Source organism: Monodon monoceros, unplaced genomic scaffold, assembly GCF_005190385.1.
Source record: "Monodon monoceros isolate NGI ecotype Baffin Bay Population unplaced genomic scaffold, NGI_Narwhal_1 Super_Scaffold_19, whole genome shotgun sequence".
Lineage (NCBI taxonomy): Eukaryota > Metazoa > Chordata > Mammalia > Artiodactyla > Monodontidae > Monodon > Monodon monoceros.
Window position 1 is genome coordinate 25,210,843 of NW_021703775.1, and position 23,976 is coordinate 25,234,818.

Sequence of the window (23,976 nt, forward strand, 5' to 3'; positions counted from 1 at the left end):
TTAATGTAAAACCTGAAATATAGGTATAAAAAGTAAAAATTCCTTCCTCCTCAAGAGATTGGGGTATCCCTCTTAATGCTCCATTAGATAGATAGATAGATAATAGGAAGAAATATTTTATATTGTAATGGGATCATGACATACATAATATTCTGTAATCCTCTTTGCATGTTGTACAGCTATCTATGTTAGTATCTATAGACATTCCTCATTTTTTACTGGATACATGATTTTTTTTACTTTGTGGTTGGACCATAGTTTGTTTAATCGCTTATTAATGAATAATTTGGTTTATTACATTTTGTTATTATAACCAATGCTGTATGGAGAGACTTATATGTACAGCTGGCTTCATTGGCCTATGACCAGTGTGGTCACACAAGGCCCTGCATTCAGAAAGCCCCTATGCTTAGGATTTAATGCTTTTGGGTTGCAGTCTTGAAATTCTTAATCAGTGTTTTGTAAGTGAAGTTTGATGGAACAATGGAACATGTGCCAGGGGATTATAGTCTCGGTTCATATGTGCCCTGCCTACCTCCTACCTCCCCAGAAGGGGTTTTGAGTCACTAGATTCCCAGCCCTGATGTCCCCAGCCCGCCTACCCCAACCCAGTAACTACTGGCAGTCAGATCCCTGCTAATAAATCCCCCATAAATCACCAGTAATCATACACTTCCTAGAAGAGAAAATATTCAAACTGAATCTTAAAGGACAAATAGGAATTAACCAAGCAGAGGAAGAGGAAAGGGGGACTCAAAAAGGAGACCCAGGGACATGAGAAATCAAGATAAATCAACTTTCAGAGATGAGCCCATGGTTTCTTATGTCAGGAGCCTATCAGGCGAGGCAGGAGTAAGGCTCTAAAGGTAGGCAAGGGTTAGATCAAGGAAGTCCATATATGCCCTAAACCCATTCTAAGACATTTAGATTTCATGCTAAAGCAATGGAAATTTATGAGAAGATTTTTGTCAGGAGATCAAGTAGAGATTCTCAAATTACAGCATTTAAAAGGTTTTTAACTGGTTTTAATTTATCCAACACTCAAGTTACAGTTCACCCTCTGTCAGTTCTTTCTGGTTATATTGGTCTTCTCCAAGGTTATACACACCTGGATGTGTCCACTGTTCTGATACCATTGATCTCTTCCTGGTTCCACATAAATAACCTCACTCTTCCCTTCATGCCCTAATTAGGTTAGGGGGTTGGTAACTAAGGATGTGTTTCCCATCAAATTCTGACACATGTGGATCCTTCCAGCATCATGGACCACTGACATTGTTCTGGTTGGGGCGGGAGGGTAACTAGCCTTGCTGTGTGTTATATGAGCTCTCAGCTACTACACACCCTCTGCTCTTCTCAAGGCAGTCTCCTCACTGACTGTCCTTCTATTTCCATCCCTCCACTTGTAGTAATCTTTTCCTCTGAATTCCCCCTTCTTTCCTCTGAATTCCTCCCCTTATCCTCTTCCAACCAAATCCTCCCCATCCTTTAAGGCCTAATTCAGGTTCATGACTACTGAATTGATTTTCCTCTCCTTAGAACAACCACATAGCCTGTGGTCTACAAAACACAATTTAGCATTTAATTATATACCACAGAGAATTGTTTACCATTGCTTTATTTGTTTTTAACGTCTTTTTATTGGAGTATAATTGCTTTACAATGGTGTGTTAGTTTCTGCTGTATAACAAAGTATATCAGCTATACGTATACATATACCCCCTCTCTCTTGCGGCTCCCTCGCACCCTCCCTATCCCACCCCTCTAGGCGGTCACACAGCACCGAGCTGATCTCTCCATGCAATGCAGCTGCTTCCCACTATCTATTTTACATTTGGTGATGTATATATGTCAATGCTACTCTCTCACTTCATCCCAGCTTACCCTTCCCCCTCCCCATGTCCTCAAGTCCATTCTCTACATCTGCATCTTTATTCCTGTCCTGCCCCTAAGTTCATCAGAACCATTTTTTTTTTAGATTCCACATATATGTGGAACAAATACAGTATTTGTTTTTCTCTTTCTGACTTACTTCACTCTGTATGACAGTCTCTAGGTTCATCCACCTCACTACAAGTAATTCAATTTCATTTCTTTTTATGGCTGAGCAATATTCCATTGTATATATGTGTCACATCTTCTTTATCCATTCACCTGTCGATGGACATTTAGGTTGCTTCCACTTCCTGGCTATTGTAAATAGTGCTGCAGTGAACATGGTGGTACATGACTCTTTTTGAATTATGGTTTTCTCAGGGTATATGCCCAGTGGTGGGATTGCTGGGTCGTATGGTAATTCTATTTTTAGTTTTTTAAGGAACCTCCATACTGTTCTCCATAGTGGCTGTATCAATTTACATTCCCACCAACAGTGTAAGAAGGTTCCCTTTTCTCCACACCTTCTCCAGCGTTTATTGTTTGTAGATTTTTTGATGATACCATTGCTTTATTGTGTGATAATTTTGTCTTCTCGCCTAAACTGTAAACTACTTGATATCTTTTCTATCTGTATTAACTCTTAAGCATTAAGCCTTGGCATTACAAATTTGTCTTACTCATTTCTGCGCCCCACTCTGTAGTATATCCTAGATTATCAGTATATATTTGTTGAATGAATTGATGACAGTGATACCTGTGGAGTCTGTTCTTGGTCTGCCCAGCATCCCCTGCATCCCCCTTCTTTAGTAACACCTCTACTTTCATGGTCACAGGGTGGGCTATGACCCAGGTGAGGCAATCATAGTTCTCCAGGCTACTCATCAGAGTCTTTCCCAGTGGGTTCTCAAACTGAATCTGTGAGAGAAAAGCTCTTTTTATTTCTCTTCGATCATGGACAGATCAGGCATGGACTATGTCCTTTTCTCCCTTCAGTGACTGTACCCAGAAAGTACTGAACCTCTAATGGCACAAAACTCAGAGTACTCTGAGGGTACCTGATGGCTTTATTTAAAATAGTTAGAGGTTAGCACTGTACAGAAGAGCTTTTAAACGCAGGAAGGCAGCTTTCTACCTTGTGTCACTGCTAACGATTCTTCCAGTAACTTCCTATTTGCTTATAAATAATGCATTATCCCATAAATTGCTTGTAATTCCTCTTTGTGAGTTAAGTATACATATGGTTCATGGCTTGAAATCTTCCCAGTTTGCCTGTACTTTCCTCAAAGTTAATTCCTTTATTCCATTAATGTTTTGCTATATCTGATGTTCTTGTCAAGAGATTAACAACAGCAACTAGTTTTATTCTCAGAAGGATGAGTGCTCTAGAATTAGGATGCCTGAGTCTAAATCCCAGTTCTATTACTTACTAGCTGTGTGGCTTTGGAGAAGGTACTTAGCCTGTGTAAGCCTTTAATTCCTGCCCCATCCAGTAGTTGTGGGAGTTAAATGAGATCATACATGTTAATTACTTAGTATACAGTAAATGCTAAATGAAAGTTAGCTATTCTTAGTATTTTTGAAAATTTTTGTATATGGATGGTTTAATATTTCTGAGATTTGGGTTGTTTTTATTTATTTTTGGCTGTGTTGGGTCTTCGTTGCTGCACGCAGGCTTTCTCTAGTTGTGGTGAACAGGGGCTACTCTTCATTGCGGTGTGCAGGCTTCTCATTGCGGTGGCTTCTCTTGTTGCGGAACATGGGCTCAGTAGTTGTGGCAGCGCGGGCTTCAGTAGTTGTGGCGCACGGGCTTAGTTGCTCCGCAGCATGTGGGATCTTCCTGGACCAGGGTTCGAACCCGTGTCCCCTGCATTGGCAGGCAGATTCGTAACCACTGCGCCACCAGGGAAGTCCTGAGATTTGTTTTTAATGGGCAGGCCTCAAGTGGACTGTGAGTTACCTGAGGATAAGACTGTGTCTTATACATCTTTGTATCACCAGCATATATCATTCTGCCTGGCACATAGTAGATTCTCAATAAATGTTTCTTGAATAAATAAATGAATGATTGGGAAAAAACAAATAATCTGTGAGAGGTGGTGGTCACAGTCTCTGACATCAACTCAAATATTTAGGGACATATGCCAAACACCTGTAGCTTCCCTTCGTAGCCAATGAATATCATGAATTGATTCAAACACTTTTTGAATCCATTTATAATTTTTTAACTGTGGTAACCATGATCATCAATTAAATAAAAATTGTCTACACGCTACCTTTTGAAGAAAGAAACAGGTTACCATACAAGGAAATGATATTACAGATCAGTTTTAAAAGGAGCTATGAGATTATGTCCTTCGATTGGTCTAATTTCTGCCTTCTTTAGTGCAGCCCTGCATAGTGAGATCTAATTATTACAAAGATGACTTGGAGACTGCAAGATCCAGAATTGTTGAAGAAAAAGCGAACTTAGAAATTAAGAAGGTAGACTCACCTTTTAGAGAGTTTTTAGCAAGATAATTTCATTTTAATGAAAAGGTTAACTTTAAATCACATTCATACCAGTTAAGGTTTTCTATAAATTTTCAGGCTTATGGCTTATTATATGTTTTCTTTCAAGTGTATAAATGACACTTTCTTCCATCTGTTCTTGATTAGCCTAACTTGTTCATTTTTTCTTTATTTAAAATTTAGCTGATATTAAGAACATCAGAAGTTCACCAGATGTATTTGACAGAGATATGTTTACAAAGTTTTATGGAGCTGAAAATGAATTTGACTGATCTTAAAAATTTTTAGGTGGTCATCCAATAGGAAATACAATAATTAAATTAAGTTAAATCCACCCCTATTCTTTTTTTTTTTTTTTTTTTGCGGTACGCGGGCCTCTCACTGTTGTGGCCTCTCCCGCTGCGGAGCACAGGCTCCGGACGCGCAGGCTCAGCGGCCATGGCTCACGGGCCCAGCCGCTCCGCGGCACGTGGGATCTTCCCAGATCGGGGCACGAACCCGTGTCCCCTGCATCGGCAGGTGGACTCTCAACCACTGCGCCACCAGGGAAGCCCCACCCCTATTCTTAGATGAATGAAAAGACAGTATAAAATCTATGAAGTTATCATCAGTGTTATTATTATTATATGTGTGGTCACTATAATAAAAGCCTCAAATAAATCCCCAGTTTAAATACACATTCTTTACACACATTCAATAAACTCGGAGTTGTAAGCAATGTTGAATCTTTAATAAAATGTTTTTCTTTAATTTAGAAAAGCTTATTTAGTTATGTTAAGTCTTGTAAGAATGGTCCTAGATTGTATTCTCCCTCCTGTAACCCCATAGGAATTGTTTTAAAATTTGCTCAAGTAAATGCTTGCTTTAAAGAACCATTTCTTACCCTTGCAAGTGTGGAAATAAGTCATTTGTATAAACTTGAAAAAAAATTTAGCTGAAATATCCTGCCTAGCTGTGTCTGTGGTAGCTTTTGTCCAGTTATTCTTTAATTTTTTATTACAAGTAAACACTCCCTATACAGAAGTATAATATAAACAGTTCAAAATGACCCAAAATTCTACCCTCCAGAGATAATTGCTATCAGCAGTGTAGGACACATTCTACTGGATTGCTTTCCTTACACATATATTGGACATGAACATACATGTAATGTTATTAGGGTTTTTGATATCCTCCACTTTTACAAAAATGGAACTATATAATACCCACTGATCTGCATTTTTTTATTTGACTATTTATCCAATAATTTTTTTCATATTGGCATATAGAGCTCTAACCCATTCCTTTTAGTAGCTGTGAGGTATTCTATTGTATAAATTCATCACCATTTATTTAACCATCCAACTGAATTTTTATTTGAACTCTGTGGCCTTGAACAAGTTACTTAAACTCTTCATCCCACAATTTTCTCATTTATAAAATAAGGCTAATAATAGTAGCTATCCTATAGGGTTTTTACAGGGATTAAATATAACTTGCATGTAAAGTACTTAAAACAGTACCTGGCACATGTGAGCAATGCATAAATGTTTTCTGTTGATATTAATAGTAATAGTAAGAGTTTGTGAGAGATGGTGTCCTCGCACAAACTTTTTACTGAGAAAATTTCAGGCTCTAATAATTTTTTATTGAAAAGAAGATGTGACTATAAAATAATTTTTAATTCAAAATCATTCACAATTCCACTACTCCATTACACTGATTTTGCTTTTGCACGTTACCTCTCAGTTGTCCACAATCATTTTGAGGTTTCAGAGTTAATATTTATGTATGTAATTTTTTTGTTTTCATGTAACATAATATTATAAAACTTTTTCCATAGTTTTTTAGCCTTCTTTTCTGTTATTTATCCATTTTGTTCCTGTTTTGCTCTTAAAAGAGGACTAGAAATGTTGGTCTGTGTAATAGAGATGTGAAGAGATATACTTCTCACAGGGGAAGATGGAATACTTCTTTATCTTTATATGCCCTTTTTATATGTAAGCCAACCTGACACCTTTAGAGCAGATCTCTAATACTGGATTTTGATCATAAATTTAAGATCTGGGAGAGCCTTCCAATTTCAGTAGCCAAAATTAAGCACATAGGAGAGCCATCAATGGAGAGAATAATGCTGCTAGTTGGTTTTATTTTTAAGTAAGTTCTGAGCCTCAGGGAAAAGATATGTGAACTAAAAGCCATAGTCTCTTACATACTCTAACAGTTGTCTATAGATTATAATAACAGCAACATTTTATTGAACACCTTCTGTCCAAATACTTTCTGTTTTAAATAGTTTCCACTATTATTTAATCTCATATATCTAGATGAAGAAACTAAAGCATAGTTTCTTGTCCAAATTAGCTTTCGCAAAGTTTCTTAGTTAAGATACAGAACAGGGATTCTAAGCAGTCTGACTCTAAAGCTCACATACTTAACCATTCTCTATACTTCCTCAGTTGAAAAGAGCAATAAAGATAATCAAAAATTCAAAAGTTGGTTCTTTGAAAAAAACTGATAAAATAGAGAATTTTTTGGTGAAATCAATGAAGAAAAGACAAAGAAAGAGGGCACAATAAACTATGTTAGGGTTGTGAAAAAGGAGCATAACTGCAGATAGAAGTATGGAATCAAACGTTTAGACAAAAAACAATATATTACTTAAAAGATACAAATTTTGACTCAGAAATAAAAATCTAAATGGTTCCCCTAACCAATTATCAATCCTAGATGGTTTTATAGTCAAATTCCATCAAACTTTCAAGGGACAGATCACTCCAATCTTATACGAACTCTTCTAGAAATTAAAAAAGAAAGAAAGAAAAAGAAAATACCCCGCCACCACCAAGTCATGATAGAAAACCAGACAAGAACAATGTGAGAAAAGAAAATTGCAGGCCAGTCCACTCATGAAAATAGAGAAAACCATCTTAAATTATCTTATCATGTATAAAAAGAGACTATAGAACTGATCAAGTTGGATTTATCCCTATAATACAAGGTGATTTTGTATTAGAAATATATAAATATAAATTTAACCAAGGAGGAAAAGACCTATACTCTGAAAACTATAAGACATTGATGAAGGAGATTAAAGATTGTACAAATAAATGGAAAGATATCCTGTGTTCGTGGATTGCAAGAATTAATATTGTTAAAATGTCCATATTACCCAAAGCAATCTACAGATTTAATGCAATCTGTATAAAATACCCATGACATTTGTCACAGAACTAGAACAAATAATCCTAAAATTTGCATAGGACCACAAAAGACACTAAAGAACCAAAGCAATCTTGAGAAAAAAGAAAAAAGTTGGGGGTATCATGCTCCCTTACTTCAGACTATGCTACCAAGCTACAGTAATCAAAAAAGTATGGTACCAGCACAAAAACAGACACATAGATCAATGGAACAGAATAGAGATACCAGAAATAAACCCACATACTTATGGCCAATTAATCTACAACAAAGGAAGCAAAAATACACAATGGAGAAAAGACAGTCTCTTCAATAAAGTGGTGTTGGGAAAACAGCACAGCTATGTATGAAATAATTAAATTAGAATATTATCTCACACCATATACAAAAATAAACTCAAAATGGACTAAAGACCTAACTGTAAGACTAGAAACCATAAAACTCCTAGAAGAAAATATAGGCAGAACACTCTTTGACATAAATCATAGCAATATTTTTTTAGCTCTGTCTCTTAAGTCAATGGAAACAAAAGCAAAAATAAATAAATGGGGCCTAATTAAACTTAAAAGCTTTTGCACAGTGAAAGAAATCATTGACAATATGAAAAGACAACCTAGTGAATGGGAGAAGATATTTGCAAGTGATATCATTTGATAAGGGATTAATATCCAAAATATATAAAGAGCTCATACAACTGAATATCAAAAAATCAAACAACCCAATTAAAATGGGCAGAAGACCTGAATAGACATTTTTTCCAAAGAAGACATATAGATGACCAACAGGTACATGAAAGGATGCTCAACATCACTAATTGTCAGAAATGCAAATCAAAACCACGATGAGCTATCACCTCACACCTGTCAGAATAGCTATCATCAAAAAGAACAAATAATAAATGTTGGCAAGGATGTGGAAAAAAGGGAACCCTAGTACACTGTTAGTAGGAATGTAAATTGGTGTAGCCACTATGGAAAACAGTATAGAGGTTCCTCAAAAAATTAAAAATAGAATTACCATATGATCCAGCAATTCCACTCCTGTGTGTATATCTGAAGAAAACAAAAACGGGGGCTTCCCTGGTGGCGCAGTGGTTGAGAGTCCGCCTGCCGATGCAGGGGACACAGGTTCGTGCCCCGGTCCGGGAAGATCCCACATGCCGCAGAGCGGCTGGGCCCGTGAGCCGTGGCTGCTGGGCCTGCGTGTCCGGAGCCTGTGCTCCGTAACGGGAGAGGCCACAACAGTGAGAGGCCCATGTACTGCAAAAAAAAAAAAAAAAAAAGAAAGAAAAAGAAAACAAAAACACTAATTTGAAAAGACATATACACCCCAATGTTCATAGCAGCATTATTTACAAAACCATGATATGGAAGCAACTTATGTCCATCAACAGATGCATGGATAAAGGAGATGTGGTGTGTATATATATATATATATATATATATACATATATATACACAATGGAATATTACTCAGCCATAAAAAGGATTGAAATTTTGCCATTTGCACAACATGGATGGATGCAGAAGGTATTATACTTAGTGAAGTAAGTCAGACAGAGAAAGATAAATACTGTACATTATCATTATATGTGGAATCTAAAAAATAAATGAATGAATATAATAAAACAGAAACAGACTTACAGATACAGAGAACAAATTAGTGGTTACCAGTGGGGAGAGGGCTTAGAGGGAGGGGCAAGATAGGGGAAAGCAATTAAGAGGTACAAACTACTATGTATAAAGGTACAAGGATGTAATGTACAGCACAGGGAAATAGCCAATATTTTATAACAACTTTAAATGGAGTATAATCTGTAAAAATATTGAATTACTATGTTGTACACCTGAAACTAATATAACATTGTAAATCAACGATACTTCAATAAAAAAGAAAGAAATGTATAAATATAATTTACCACATCAACAGATAAAGGTAAAAATTATGTTATCTTAATAGATACAGAAAAACATATGATAAAATTAACATCCATTCATTACTTAAGAAAAAAGTCTTGGTAAACTAGGGATAGAAAATAACTTCTGTAACTTGGCAAAATGTTTCTATCAAAAATCTACAATACGGTTCTTTACTGGTGAAAGATTACGTTCAGGCCTTTACATGCAGCACCATATGAGCAAGTGAAACTAGACTAAGCACAAAGGAAAAAAACAAAGGAGAGTGGCCAAGATGGCAGAGTACAAAGACCCTGAGCTCACCTCCTCTTGCGAGCACACCAGAATCACAACTATCTGTAGAATAGCCATCAATGAAAAAGACCAGAACCTACCAGAAAAGATCTTCTACAACTAAAGACATAAAGAAGGGACCACAACAAGATTGGTAGGAGGGGCAGACTCACAATATAATCAAGTCCCATATGCCCTGGGTGGGCAACCCTCAAAACAGAGAATAATTATATTGTAGAGGTTCTCCCACTGGAGTGAGAGTTCTGAGTCCCATATTGGGCTCCCCAGCCCAGGGTCCTGCACCAGAAAGATGAGCCCCAGAGCATTTGGCTTTGCAGGCTTAATTTCAGGAATCCCAAAGGTCTGGGGGAAATAGAGACTTCATTCTTAAAGGACACACACAAAATCTCACACACACTGGGACCCAGGGCAAAAGCAGTAATTTGATAGGAGCCTGGGCCAGACCTAGCTGCTTGTCTTGGAGAGTCTCCCAGAGAGATGGGGGTCAGCTGCAGCTCACCCTGGGGACATAGGCACTGGCAGCAGCCATATTTGGGAGCTTTCTGTCATATGGACACTGGTGCAGGCAGGCACCATCATGGGATCTTCCCTCTGGCTCATTAGCACCAAGACTTGGCCCCACCCAACAACCTGTAGGCACCAATGCTGGGACACCTCAGACCAAACAACTAACTGAGCAGAGACATAGCCCCACCCATCAGCAGACAGGCTGCCTAAAGACTACCTGAGCCCACAGCCACCTCCAGATATGCCTTTAGACACAACCCTGCTCACCAGAGGGCCAAAACCCAGCTCCCGCCCTGCCCTCTGGGAAGTTTGCAGTAACCTCTAGACCAGCCTCACCCACCAGGGGGCAGACACTAAACGCAAGAAAACCACAATCCTGTAGCCTGCAGACCCAGCCCACTGACAACAGGCCAGACCCTACCCTAGGATCAGCTGGGCCCCAGCCCTGCCTACTAGCAGGCCAACACAAGCTTTGTGACACCCCAGACCCCATACCCAACTGTGACAGGAATCGCCCTCCCCACCCACTCCCCAGCAATATGATACCAGCTCTGGGATCCCTGGGCCCTGCAGCTAGACTCCAGGACCTGGATCTGCCTGCCAATAGACTTGCACTAACCCCAGGACCTGGCTTCACCCACCAGTGGGCAGGCAACAGACCTAGAGTCTTCTGGACCCTGACTCTGTCCACCAGTGAGCCAGCACTAGCCCCGGGGCCACCTGAGGTTCTATAATTAGCCACCTTGTGACCAGGACCCACTAACCAGCAGCTAGTAGCATCCACACAAGGCAGGGCCTGGCAACCAACCTGGCTAGGGGCCAACAAAGCCTACCAGACTGCCCACATAGCCCACCACAACAGAAGCACCCACACAGCCCTCGTGGGGGGAACCCCTAGAGCATATAACTTGGGTGACAAGAGGAATGTGTGCTGAGGGGATGCATAGGACATCTCCTACAGAAGGCCACTTCTCCAAGGTCAAGAAAAGTAACCTAACACACACATAAAAATACAAATAGCAACTTAGACAAAATGAGGCAACAGAGGAACATGTTCCAGACAAAGTGTCAAGATAAAACCCCAGAAGAGCTAAGTGAAGTGAAGATAGGCAATCTACCCAAGAGAGTTCAGAGTAATGATTGTAAAGATGATCAGAGAACTTGGGAGAAGAATGGATGTACAAGTGAAAAGTTAGAAGTTTTTAACAAAGAGTTAGAAAATATAAAGAACAACCAAACAGAGATGAAGAATACAATAACTGAAATGAAAAATACACTAGAAGGAATCAACAGTAAACTAAATGCTACAGAAGAATGAACCAGTGATCTGGAAGACAAGGTAGTGGAAATCACTGCCGCTGAATAGAAAAAAGAAAAAAGAATGAAGAGAAATGAGGACAGTTTGAGAGACCTCTGGGACAACATCAAGTACACTAATATTCGCATTATAGGGGTCCCAGAAGGAGAAGAGAGGGAAAGGGGTGGAGAACATATTTGAAAACATAATAGCTGAAAACTTCCCTAACCTGGGAAAGGAACAGTCACCCAAGTCCAGGAAGTGCAGAGAGTCCCATACAGGATTAACCCAAAGAGGAACACACCAAGACACATTGTAATTAAAATGACAAAAATTAAAGATAAAGAGAGAATATTAAAAAGCAGCAAGGGAAAGGCAACAAATACCATACAAGGAAACTCCCATAAGGCTATCAGCTGATTTTTCAGCAGAAACTCTTCAGGCCAGAAGGGAGTGGCACAATATATTTAAAGTGGTGAAAGGGAAGAACCTATAACCAAGAATACCCAGAAGGACTGCCTTCAAAAATCAGGAATAATACATGGATGCCCCATCACCACTTTGATTCAGCACAGTTGTCCTAGCCTAGTAAGATAAGAAAGATACTAAAGGGTGTGAAGATTGAATAGAAAGAAACAAAACTGTTTTTATTTGAAACATATTTAATTGACTACATTAATAACCAAATTAGTAAGAGTTTAACAAGTTGGCTGGATATAAGATAAACATACAAAAGTCAATAGCATTTCCTGGAAATTGAGTTATTTGTAGTGAGGTAGATGGACCTAGAGTCTGTCACACAGAGTGAAGTAAGTCAGAAAGAGAAAAACAAATACTGTATGCTAACACATATATATGGAATCTAAAAAGCAAACAAAAAAATGGTTCTGAAGAACCTAAGGGCAGGACAGGAATAAAGACACAGATGTAGATAATGGACTTGAGGATGTGGGAGGGGGAGGGGTAAGCTGGGATGAAGAGAGAGAGTGGCATGGACACATACACTACCAAATGTAAAATAGATAACTAGTGGGACGCAGCCACATAGCACAGGGAGATCAGCTCCGTGCTTTGTGACCACCTTGAGGGATGGGATAGGGAGTGTGGGAGGGAGACGCAAGAGGGAGGGGATATATGTATATGTATAGCTGATTCACTTTGTTACACAGCAGAAACTAACACAACATTGTAAAGCAATTATACTCCAATAAAAATGTTAAAAAAAAAGTCAATAGCATTTCTATAATTAGAAACAAACTCTTAGAAACTTCAATTTTTAAAGAAATACCTTTTACAATAATAAAAAAGTAAAGTATTTAGAAATGAATTTTAACAAAAGATGCATAGAATAGTTATTGGGAATAGTTTAAAGCTTTACTGATGCACCTTAAAGAAGATATAATTAAGTGGAGCATGTTAATGGATAGAAACATTCAATATCATAAGGATTCAGTTCTCCCCAAATTGATCTATCAATGCAATTCCAATCAAAATGCTATCAGTTTTTTAATGAACCTGACAAGCTGATCCTAATATATATATTAGATGCTAAGATATATATTAAGGCTAAAGGTTTGCCTTGCCTGATATTAAGATGATTAAAAGGCTGTTCTAATTAAGACAGTGTTATATTGACACAGGGAAAGGCAAATTGTCCAGTCTAGAACAGATGAGAGAGCCCAGAAACAGACAGCCATATTATATGAAAACTTGATATGTGGCTGAGTTGACATGGCAAAGCAGTAGGAAAGGATGGATCTAGTCATTAAATCCTACTGGAACTATCAGTATTCCGTATGGGAAAAATGAAATTTGATCCCTTCTGCATGCCATTTACAATACTATATTTTAAATGTATTAAAGATTTAAATATGAAAGTTAAAACTTTTGCAGGAAAATATAGGAGAAAATTTTATCACCAAAGGTAGGAAAGAAGAGGAATAAAGTTTGCTAACCATAAAGTAAAAGATTGATAAGTATGGTTACTTCAAAATTAAGAATGTCTGTCCATCAGAGACACCATGAAGAAAGTGATGACAAATCATAACTATATTTACAACTCATATGACCAATAATGAGTTGGTATCCAGAATAAGGAATGCCTGAAACTCAATTTTTTTAAAAAAGACAATCTAATTTTTAAATAAACAAAAAATCTGAACAGGTATTTCACAGAAGAGGAAATCTCAAACATAAGAAAAATTCTCACCCTCATTAGTAATCAGGGAAACACAAAACAATGATATCCCATTTTATGCCCACTAGTTTGCAAAAAATTAAGAAGTCTCACCATAGTGTTGGCAATAGCAGAGCATGGAAACTCTTATAGACTGACAGAAAGAATGTAATTGGTTCACAACTTGTCATTTTATTGTAAAGTAACAGTCACAATACCCTACAACCCAACAGTTCCATTCCTAGAAGAATGTCTCTAGAAAAACTTTTACAAATGTGCACTTGGAGACATGTACAAGAATGTGAATATTGACATTATTTAAAAGGTCAGAAATTAGACTACTCAAATGTCCATTGAATGAGGCATGAATAAGTATTACAAGGTTTGTTCACAAAGTGGAAATGAGTGAACCACAGCTACCTACAACAATGTAGATAAATCTTTTCAATATTGAGAAAAAAAAGCAGATAACCAGGGATATAGACAATAAGATATCTCTTTATAAAGCTCAAGCAAAACAAAATACTAAAGTGTTTGTTTAAAATAATAAAACTAGTTTTAAAAGGAAAAGAATGATTTTTAAAAATTCAGTGTAGCAAGGTTTCCCTTAGAGAGGATCAGGGCAAAGCATATAGATATCTTAGTAGCGTCGATGATCTACATCTTAAGTTGAATAAAGGCTTCATGAGTGTTCATTTTGCTGTTATGCTTCATAGCTTAAATATATGTTGCATGTATTCATTTTCATATAAAAAAATTTATAATGGCTTTCCAAAGGATGACTAAGTAATACATATGACAAAACTAAAATGGCCACTGTGATCAATGCATTTTGGCATCCAGAGGGCCTCTGTCCAGGTTGACAGCAGTCTGCACTCATTGGGTATGTAAGTCTTTCAACCATTTACAAATCATCTTAATGATGCTGTCAACCAGCTTCCATTTCTCAGCCTTGGTACACAAGGATATCAGGTTCCCTTTCTAAGTGCTCACAAACCATCTGTTTAATATTTCCTCCTAGTCTTTGCTAGGGATCGATGTCAAGCTCTTTTGGAAAGGTATTTTATCCATATGTGTTCTCAGGAAACACCAAATGTTAACAACCCAAACATAGAAGATAAAGATTCATTGCTTCCTAAAGTGTTCCAGAAAGAAAAAAAAAAACTTTTTCTATGATTCATGCTTCAGTACAGTTGTCAGACTCCACTTATTGATTTTTTCTCCTTTCATTGTCTTCAAAAATAGACCAGAAAATGCAGCTGTTTATTGAGCTTGTCTTTGAAAACTACATTAAAGTCATGTCCCTATGGCTTTAAGACTAAATTAGAACCACTGTTTTATTTAATACCTAAAGATTTTTAACACAGAGAGACGTTTATTAACAGAAACCATGGTCTCAGAAAAATGGCAAAAATTGAATTGAAGAATTTTTTTTAGAGTTCCATAGAAAATCTAAAGTTATTTGAAAATTAGGTCTTTTAAATTTTTTCCTCACCTCTTTTGAGGAATAATTTGCATACTGTAAGTTGCATCCACACTGTACAATTCAATGAGTTTTGACAGTTGTATATGCCCATCACCACAATCAAGATACAGAACACTTCCATCAATCCCAAAAGATTCCTCTTGCCCCTTTACACTCAATCCCTCTCTCCATCCTTGGCATACACCACTGATCTGTTTTTTGTCTGTAAATTAGTTTGTATTTTATATAAATGGGATCATATAAATGGTATATACTTCTTCTGTGTCTGGCTTTTTTCATTTAGATTTTGAGATTCATCCATGTTGTTTATATCAACAAGCAGTTGTTAGCTTCTTTTTTATTTCTGAGTAGCAGTATATTGTATGACTATGCCACATATTGTTTAACCATTCTGCTGTTAATGGATGTTTCAGTTGTTTCTAGTTTTTGACTGTAGTGTCTAAAGTTCCTACAAATATCTGTACACAAATCTCTGTATGGACATACGTTTTTGCTTTTTTTTTTTTTTTTTTTTTGCGGTACGCGGGCCTCTCACTGCTGTGGTCTCTCCCGCTGCGGAGCACAGGCTCCGGACGCGCAGGCTCAGTGGCCATGGCTCACAGGCCCAGCCGCTCCGCGGCATGTGGGATCTTCCCGGACCGGGGCACGAACCCGTGTCCCCTGCATCGGCAGGCGGACTCTCAACCACTGTGCCACCAGGGAAGCCCTGGACATACGTTTTTATTTTTCATGGGTCTTACTGTGTTTATGGTTAATCTTCTTCCATCCACTTACTTTCAACGCATTTGTGTCTTTATACTTAAAGTGTATCTCTTATAGACAGCATAAAATTGGGTCTTTTTATCCATTATGCTATTCTCTGCTTTTTTTTTTTGGAGTGTATACTCCATTAACATTTACCATAAGTATTGATATGGTTGGATTTAGGTCAGTCATTTTATTTTTTGTTTGTCCTCTCTGATTTTTCTTCGTCTTTTCCCTGCTTTCTTTGGATTGTTAAACATTTTCAGAATTCTATTTTATCTATTGTCATTAGCTAATTTTCTTGCATTATTTTTAGTGGTTTCTATAGGGATTACATTATACAATCTTAACTTTTCAAAGTCTACTTAGAGTCAATATAGTAAACTTCACATAAAATGTAGAAACCTCAAGATTACAGTACTTCACATAAAATATAGAAACCTTGTAGGGATTAAAATATATTTTTAAACTTGTTTATAGCCTACTTAGAATTAACATAGTACCATGTCATGGAAAATATACAAACTTTGCAACTATGTAGGTCCATTTATCCCCTACACACACACACACACACACACACACACACACATTGTCTTTTTGTTGTATTTGTTGTGTGTATTACATCCACATTTTAAACTTCACAAGGCAATATTATAAATTTTTGCTTTAAACAATCATGTGTATTTTAAAGAAACTAAGAGAAAAATAGTTTTTATATTTACTGTTTCCAGTGCTCTTCATTCATTCCTAAAGATCCAGCTTTCCCTTCAGTATCATTTCCTTCAGCTCAAAGAACTTTAGTATTTCTTGTAGTTTGGTTCTAGTAACAAATTTCTTAGCTGTTATTTTCTGAAAATGTATATTTCACTTTCATTCTTGAAGGAGGTTTTTCTTATATATAGACTTATGGATTGACAGGATTCTCTTTCCTTTCAGCACATTAAAGATGTTGCTCCACTGTCTTCTGGCCTTCCATGGTTGCTCAATAAAAGTCATAGTCCTTAAATCACTTTCCCCTTTATGTAAAGGATCGGTTTTCTGGCTGCTTTCAAGAATTTTCTCTTTTATGTTTGTTTTTAAGCAGGTTTACAATGCTGTGACTAGGCACAGATTTCTTGTTTGGGTTCACTGAGCTTTTTTAGTTTGTAAATTTATATCCTTAACCCAATTTGGGAAATTTGCTGCCATTATTTCTTCAAATTTTTTTTCTGTCTCATTCCCTCTCTTCACTCCTTTGGGACTCCAATTACCACATGTTAAACCTTTTTAAATTGTTCCACAGTTCCCCAAGGCTCTGTGGTATTCTGCTTGTTTGTTTTGTCCAAACTTTTTTCTCTCTCTTCTTCAGATCAGATGATCTCTATTGATCTACCTTTAAATTCACTGACTCCCATCTCTCATCTCCAGTCTGCTGTTAAGCTCATGTGGTGAATTTTTTGTTCAGATATTGTACTTTTCAGTTCTAAAATTTCCATTTGGTACTTTTTTATATTTTCTATTTCTCTGTTGATATTTCCTATCTTTTCATTCATTATGAACATATTTTCCATTCCTTATGACCATAATTTTAATTATGCTGCTTTAAAGTCCTTGTCTGTTAACTCTAACATCTTTGTCGTCTTGGGGTTTGCATCTGTGGACTGTATTTTTCCTCTGAAATTGGGCCATATTTTCTGACTCTGTATGCCAAAAACATTTGGATTGTATTTTCTGAATATTATATTGTATAGACTCTGGAATCTATTGTATTACTCTGAAAAGTATTTGTTTTAGCAGACAATTAACTTTGTTAGACTCAAACTGCAACATTTCATGGCCTGTAGTAGGCCCCTCACTCAAATCTCAGTTTCATTCTTTAAGCCTAAACTATGAACTGCTTTCAGTTTGTCCCACCTAGGTTCAGCTAGGTGCCTGGACTGAGTTTAAATACATAATTTAAGGCTCTCTGGCTCTGGCTTTCTCCTTCCTTGGATTTATTCCTCGCTCTCCAGGGGCTCTGGTTGCCCCAGGCTGCTTCCCCTGGTAATGCCAGTGAAAGACAGAGGGCTTTCTGTTGAAGCTTTTGTTGCCCCCACACAGCTGTGATCGAGACTACCCTCAGGGCAAAGGTGCAAAAAATGGGGAACTCATTCCTTGCTGGTCACTTACTCCAAGTTTCAACTCCCCTCACAAACCTATCTTTGTTCAGTCTCAAGAGCCCTCAGGTAATTATTTTGTTTTGTTTTGTTTTTTAATACTATCCAGAGTTTGTCTGTTATTTACAGGAAGATCAATTTGTTAGGTACTGGAACCTAACCAGATTGGAAGGCCCTTATTCACTCTTGATCAGTTTGGTTCTTTCTTTTTACCTCTTCTTACATCTTCTGTTCAGGTTAATAAGGTCAAGTTTTTCATCATTTCTCTCTGTGTCTTTAGGAGATTATGACTTAAAAGAAGTTCTTCTAATTAAATCCCAACTCTTCATTCCTCCTCTTCTTTCCCCCTCATCCCCTGACACTCAGAAACAAACACACCCCTGCTTTACTTGGCAGATGACTTATATTGCTCCCCACCCAACCTTAGGACAATCTGGCTGCTTCTCTATCTGAAATCATGCCTATCATATACCTAGCACTAGAGCACTAGTTAGCACAGTACAAATATTGATTGTGGCCAAAAATAGACACAAGTACATATATAAATTTAGTGTAGAATGAAGGTGACAAATCACTAGAGCAAAGATGGTTCACAAATGGTCTGGGTCAAGTGGTTAGCCATCTAGACAATATTCTAAATGGATCAGGGACATAAATGTAAAGAATGACATTTTTAAAATAGTTAAAGAAAACCTTGGTGAAGTTTTTTATAATCTCAGCATAGGGAAAGGTTTTCTACCTATGACTCAAAATCCAGGTGCAATAATTTATTTAACTACAAAAAATTCATTATGTAAAAATAAAAATCTTAGGCATGGCAAAGATCACCATAAACAAAGTCAAAAGACAACTGAAAAACTAGGAGAAAGTGTTTGCAATTTATATCTCAGGGGGAAAAAAGACAAATATGTATATAGAAAATCCTAAAGATGCCACCAGAAAACTACTAGAGCTAATCAATGAATTTGGTAAAGTTGCAGGATACAAAATTAATGCACAGAAATCTCTTGCATTCCTATACACTAACAATGAAAAATCAGAAAGAGAAATTAAGGAAACAATCCCATTTACCATTGCAACTAAAAGAATAAAATACCTAGGAATAAACCTCCCTAAAGAGGTAAAAGACTTGTACTCAGAAAACTATAAAACACTGATGAAAGAAATCAAAGATGACATAAACAGATGGAGAAATATACCGTGTTCTTGGATTGGAAGAATAAATATTGTGAAAAAGACTGTACTACCCAAAGCAATCTACAGATTCAATGCAATCCCTATCAAACTACCAATGGCATTCTTCACAGAATTAGAACAAAAAATTTTACAATTCATATGGAAACACAAAAGACCCCGAGTAGCCAAACAATCTTGAGAAAGAAAAACAGAGCTGGAGGAATCAGGCTCCTGACTTCAAACTATACCACAAAGCTACAGTAATCAAGACAGTATGGTACTGGCACAAAAACAGAAATACAGATCAATGGTACAGGATAGAATGCCCAGAGATAAACCCACGCACATATCACCTAATTTACAACAAAGGAGGCAAGAACATACAATGGAGAAAAGACAGCCTCTTCAATAAGTGGTGCTGGGAAAGCTGGACAGCTACATGTAAATGAATGAAATTAGAACACTACCTAACACCATACACAAAAATAAACTCCAAATGGATTAAAGTCTTAAATATAAGACCAGACACTATAAAACTCTTAGAGGAAAACATAGGAAAAACACTCTTTGACATAAACCACAGCAAGATCTTTTTTCACCCACCTCCTAGAGTAATGGAAATTAAAAGAAAAATAATCAAAATGGGACTTAATTAAACTTAAAAGCTTTTGCACAGCAAGGGAAACAATAAACAAGACAAAAAGAGAACCCTCAGAATGGGAGAAAATATTTGCAAATGAAACAACGAACAAAGGATTTATCTCCAAAATATACAAACATCACATGGAGCTCAATATCAAAAAAACAAACAATCCAATTAAAAATTGGGTGGAAGACCTAAATAGACATTTCACCAAGAAAGACATACAGGTGGCTAATAGGCACATGAAAATATGCTCAACATTACTAATTATTAGAGAAATGCAAATCAAAACTACAATGAGGTATCACCTCACACTGGTCAGAATGGCCATTATCAAAAAATCTAGAAACAGTAAATGCTGGAAAGGGTGTGGTGAAAAGGGAACCCTCCTGCTAACGCATATATATGGAATCTAAAAGAAAAAAAAATGGTACTGATGAACCTAGTTCCAGGGCAGGAATAAAGACATAGGCATAGAGAATGGACTTGAGGACACGGGGTGGGAGGGGGAAGCAGGGGCAAAGTGAGAGTAGCATCGACATATATACACTACCGAATGTAAAATAGTTAACCAGTGGGAAGCAGCAGCATAGCACAGGGAGATCAGTTCCATGCTTTGCAATGACCTAGAGGGGTGGGATAGGGAGGATGGGAGGGAGGCTCAAGAGGGAGGGGATATTGGGATATATGTATGCATATGGCTGATTCACTTTGGTGTACAACAGAAACTAACACAGTATTGTGAAGCAGTTATACTCCAATAAAGATCTATTTTTTAAAAAATTCAAGGGTTAAAAAAAGACCAAAAACCCTATAGAGAAATGGACAAAAGACATAAACAGATAATTCAAAACATATTTTTAAATGGTCCTTAAACATATAAAAATATGCTCAACTTCACTCATAATTAGAAAAATGAAAACTAAGACTACACCAACATACCATCTCCCACCTTTAGGTCAACAAAAGTTAAAAAGTATGACAACACATTCTGTTGGTGAGGCTACATTTCCATTTATTGCCGGTAGAATGCACAGTGGTACAACACATTTGGAGGTGAATTTGGCAGTATCTAACAAAACTACTTAGGCATTTACTTTTGACTCACCATTCCCACTTCTAAAAATCCAATACCCTGAAGATATACCTCTAACAATATAAAAATGCATACATATATACAGGATTACAAAGCTGTTATACAGTCTTTCTAGATTTTTATTTTTGTTGTTTAGGATATGTTTTAGGACTTTCTTCAGTTTCTGTGCCTTTTTTTTTTTTTAACATTTCCTTACTCTACCTAACTCCCCAGTAAGTCTTATATTCTTTCTTGGTTCCTCCTACTTTTGTTTTCATCTCAGAGTAGATCTCTCAGCTCGTTTGGGCATTAAAGAGGCAAAATTCCTTGGTCTAGTTCTCAGGGCCTCACCAACAGATTAAATGCCTTCCTAGCCCCACTTCCTCCTTTTCCTAAATAACCATTTCCCTACTCTCCTTCCCCACCTCAGTGCCTATCAAAACACTTCTTCCCAGTCCACTTTTCTAATTTGCATTGCAATTTACATTAAATGCTTTTTGCTTATAGAATATGTAAATTAGTTTGTGCAGGAAAAGAAGGCTTTTAAAATACCTTCTATGTATAGTGTTTCCCAGGTCAAACTATGCTTTAGATTTTGGTAAATCTCAATCAGTAGTGATCAACCCCTTTTGCAGGTGGGTTGCATTTTTTCCTCAGTAAAATGAAAATAGAGCTAATTGAGACCCATAGATAAAATTTTTTTTCTTACACCTTGAATCATATACTTTTTTTTTTTTTTTTTTTTTGCGGTACGCGGGCCTCTCACTGTTGTGGCCTCTCCCGTTGCGGAGCACAGGCTCCGGACGCGCAGGCTCAGCGTCCATGGCTCACGGGCCCAGCCGCTCCGCGGCATGTGGGATCTTCCCGGACCGGGGCACGAACCCGTATCCCCTGCATCGGCAGGCGGACTCTCAACCACTGAGCCACCAGGGAAGCCCCATATACGTTATTTAAGTGAAAAATGTCACCAAAAAAAGAAGAAAGAAAGAAATGGCACTGGCATTTAGTAACTAAAATGTTCATGTGTAGACAGCTGGGAGGCAGCTTTCTAATCTTTCATCCATTATAGTTGCATGATGCTTTAAAGTCTACAAAGTGCTTTCAGGTGTCATCATTTCCTACTCAAATGAACACTAAGCCTAGGTATTATTATCATTCCCACTTCACAGATGAAGAAATTGAGCTTAGAGAGATGAAGTGACTGGTCTAAGGTCACAGAGCAAGTTAGGAGCAGAATGGCTAAGATTAGTTTATTCTGTGCAGTGCAGCATTTACTGAGCTCCTATTGTATTCCAGACACTGTGCTAGTGCTGAGGGTGCAGAGGTGGATAAGGTGCTACATCTGGTGTCCACAGGCATAGAGACACCCTTCCATAACCAAGACCCTCTTTACTGCACCTGCAGGATCTCCTTTCTATTTGGGCTAGCCAGGGCAGGGCAAGTCAGGCATCTCAAAGCAGGATTGGATGGGAATTCCCTGGTGGTCCAGTGGTTAGGACTCTGCACTTCCACTGCAGGGGGCCCGGGTTGAATCACTGGTCAGGAACTAAGAAGCCATGCAGCTCGGCCAAAAAAAAAAAAAAGCAAGATTGGATGGCAGGGAATATTGTCAACTCCTTGTCACAGGATGTTGCTCCCACGGCTCCAGATGTGTGGGGATGCAGTGCAGCTTCTCCCTTAGAGAAGTCCCTACCACCAATCACAGGCTTCTTCACCCTTAGAAACACACAGGCCTGAGAAAAAGCAATTCTGAGAAGATTACTTTCCCAGCCAAAGTAATTGCTCTGGGAACATTTTCTTTCCTAATTCATCTTCTTACTAAGGGCTGAAATATTTGGAATTAGGTTAGGACATGTCTCAGAGCTAGAGGTGCCCACAGGTCCCTATTTTGTCTCCAATAATGTAAATCATCCACGTGAATCATTAGTATTTCATTCTTTAGTTAACAGTCAAGCCTTTTTTTTTTTAGCCCACCTTAGGCTGCACCGCCTTGACCCTCCATCATAAAACTCTCTGGGTAGCTGACTAGGGCTGGAAAAGAGGCATGTCCACTACAAGCTGAGGGATCTCTGCTTGTGTTCTGTTCATGGGACTCCCAGATTCCTCTCCCGTCTTTCCACCACTGCCCACTACCACCACAGAACAGGAAAGCATGTGTGGGAGGCCTGGGCTGAGACGTGGGCATCCCACACAAGCTAATAGTTCGGCACACCTTCAAACAAATATTTTTAAAATACTAATTCAACAATTGTTTAGGAGCCAAAGGCTACAAAGAGGAAGAGAAAGGAAAGGAGTACTGGCTCTGTTCTGCCCAGTCTTGCACACTTCCCTAAGCAGAGCCAAAGCCTTGCAGTAATGGAACCCACCCTTCTTAGAAATAGGTGTAGTGACTACCTGTTGTTACATGAGTGTGTTCCTTTGTGGGGGTCTCATCCTTCACCCCAGCAGTTTGTGCCAGTCCTCACTTCCTCCCTTCTGCTTTAGCCTTCTTGCTATTCCTCCAATATACCAAGCTCATTCTCACTTCAAGACCTTTGACCTTGCTGATTCCTTTATAAGGAACAGTCTTCCCACAGATATTTTCATGATTCAGTCCTTCACTTGGTTCAAGTCTCTGCTCATTACCTTCTTAGAGCATACTTCTTCCCTGGCCAGCCAAGGTAAACGTACACACACACACACACACACACACTTATCCTGATTTATTTTTCTTCATACTTACCTATTATTATCTGTAATTGTTTCCTGTTTTATTTGTTTATTTTCTGTTCTCCCACTAGAATGGTAAACCATGAAAGCAGAGAATTTGTCTTTTTCTTTGTTGACACCAAGCAGTGCCTAGCTTATAGAAGGCACTAAATAAATAATTATTTGAATGACAAATTAAATGAATGAATAAGTGAATGAATGAATGAATGGCAACAGTAGTCTCCCTGGGACGGTATAGTTCTGGGAAATAAA

General features: G+C 37.8%; 1 protein-coding gene across 2 annotated transcripts in view; it reads left to right on the top strand.

The window, feature by feature from the left end:
• M1AP (meiosis 1 associated protein) overlaps nt 1-23,976 on the top strand; it is a 76,874-nt gene that overhangs the window by 21,194 nt on the left and 31,704 nt on the right. The window lies entirely within an intron of this gene.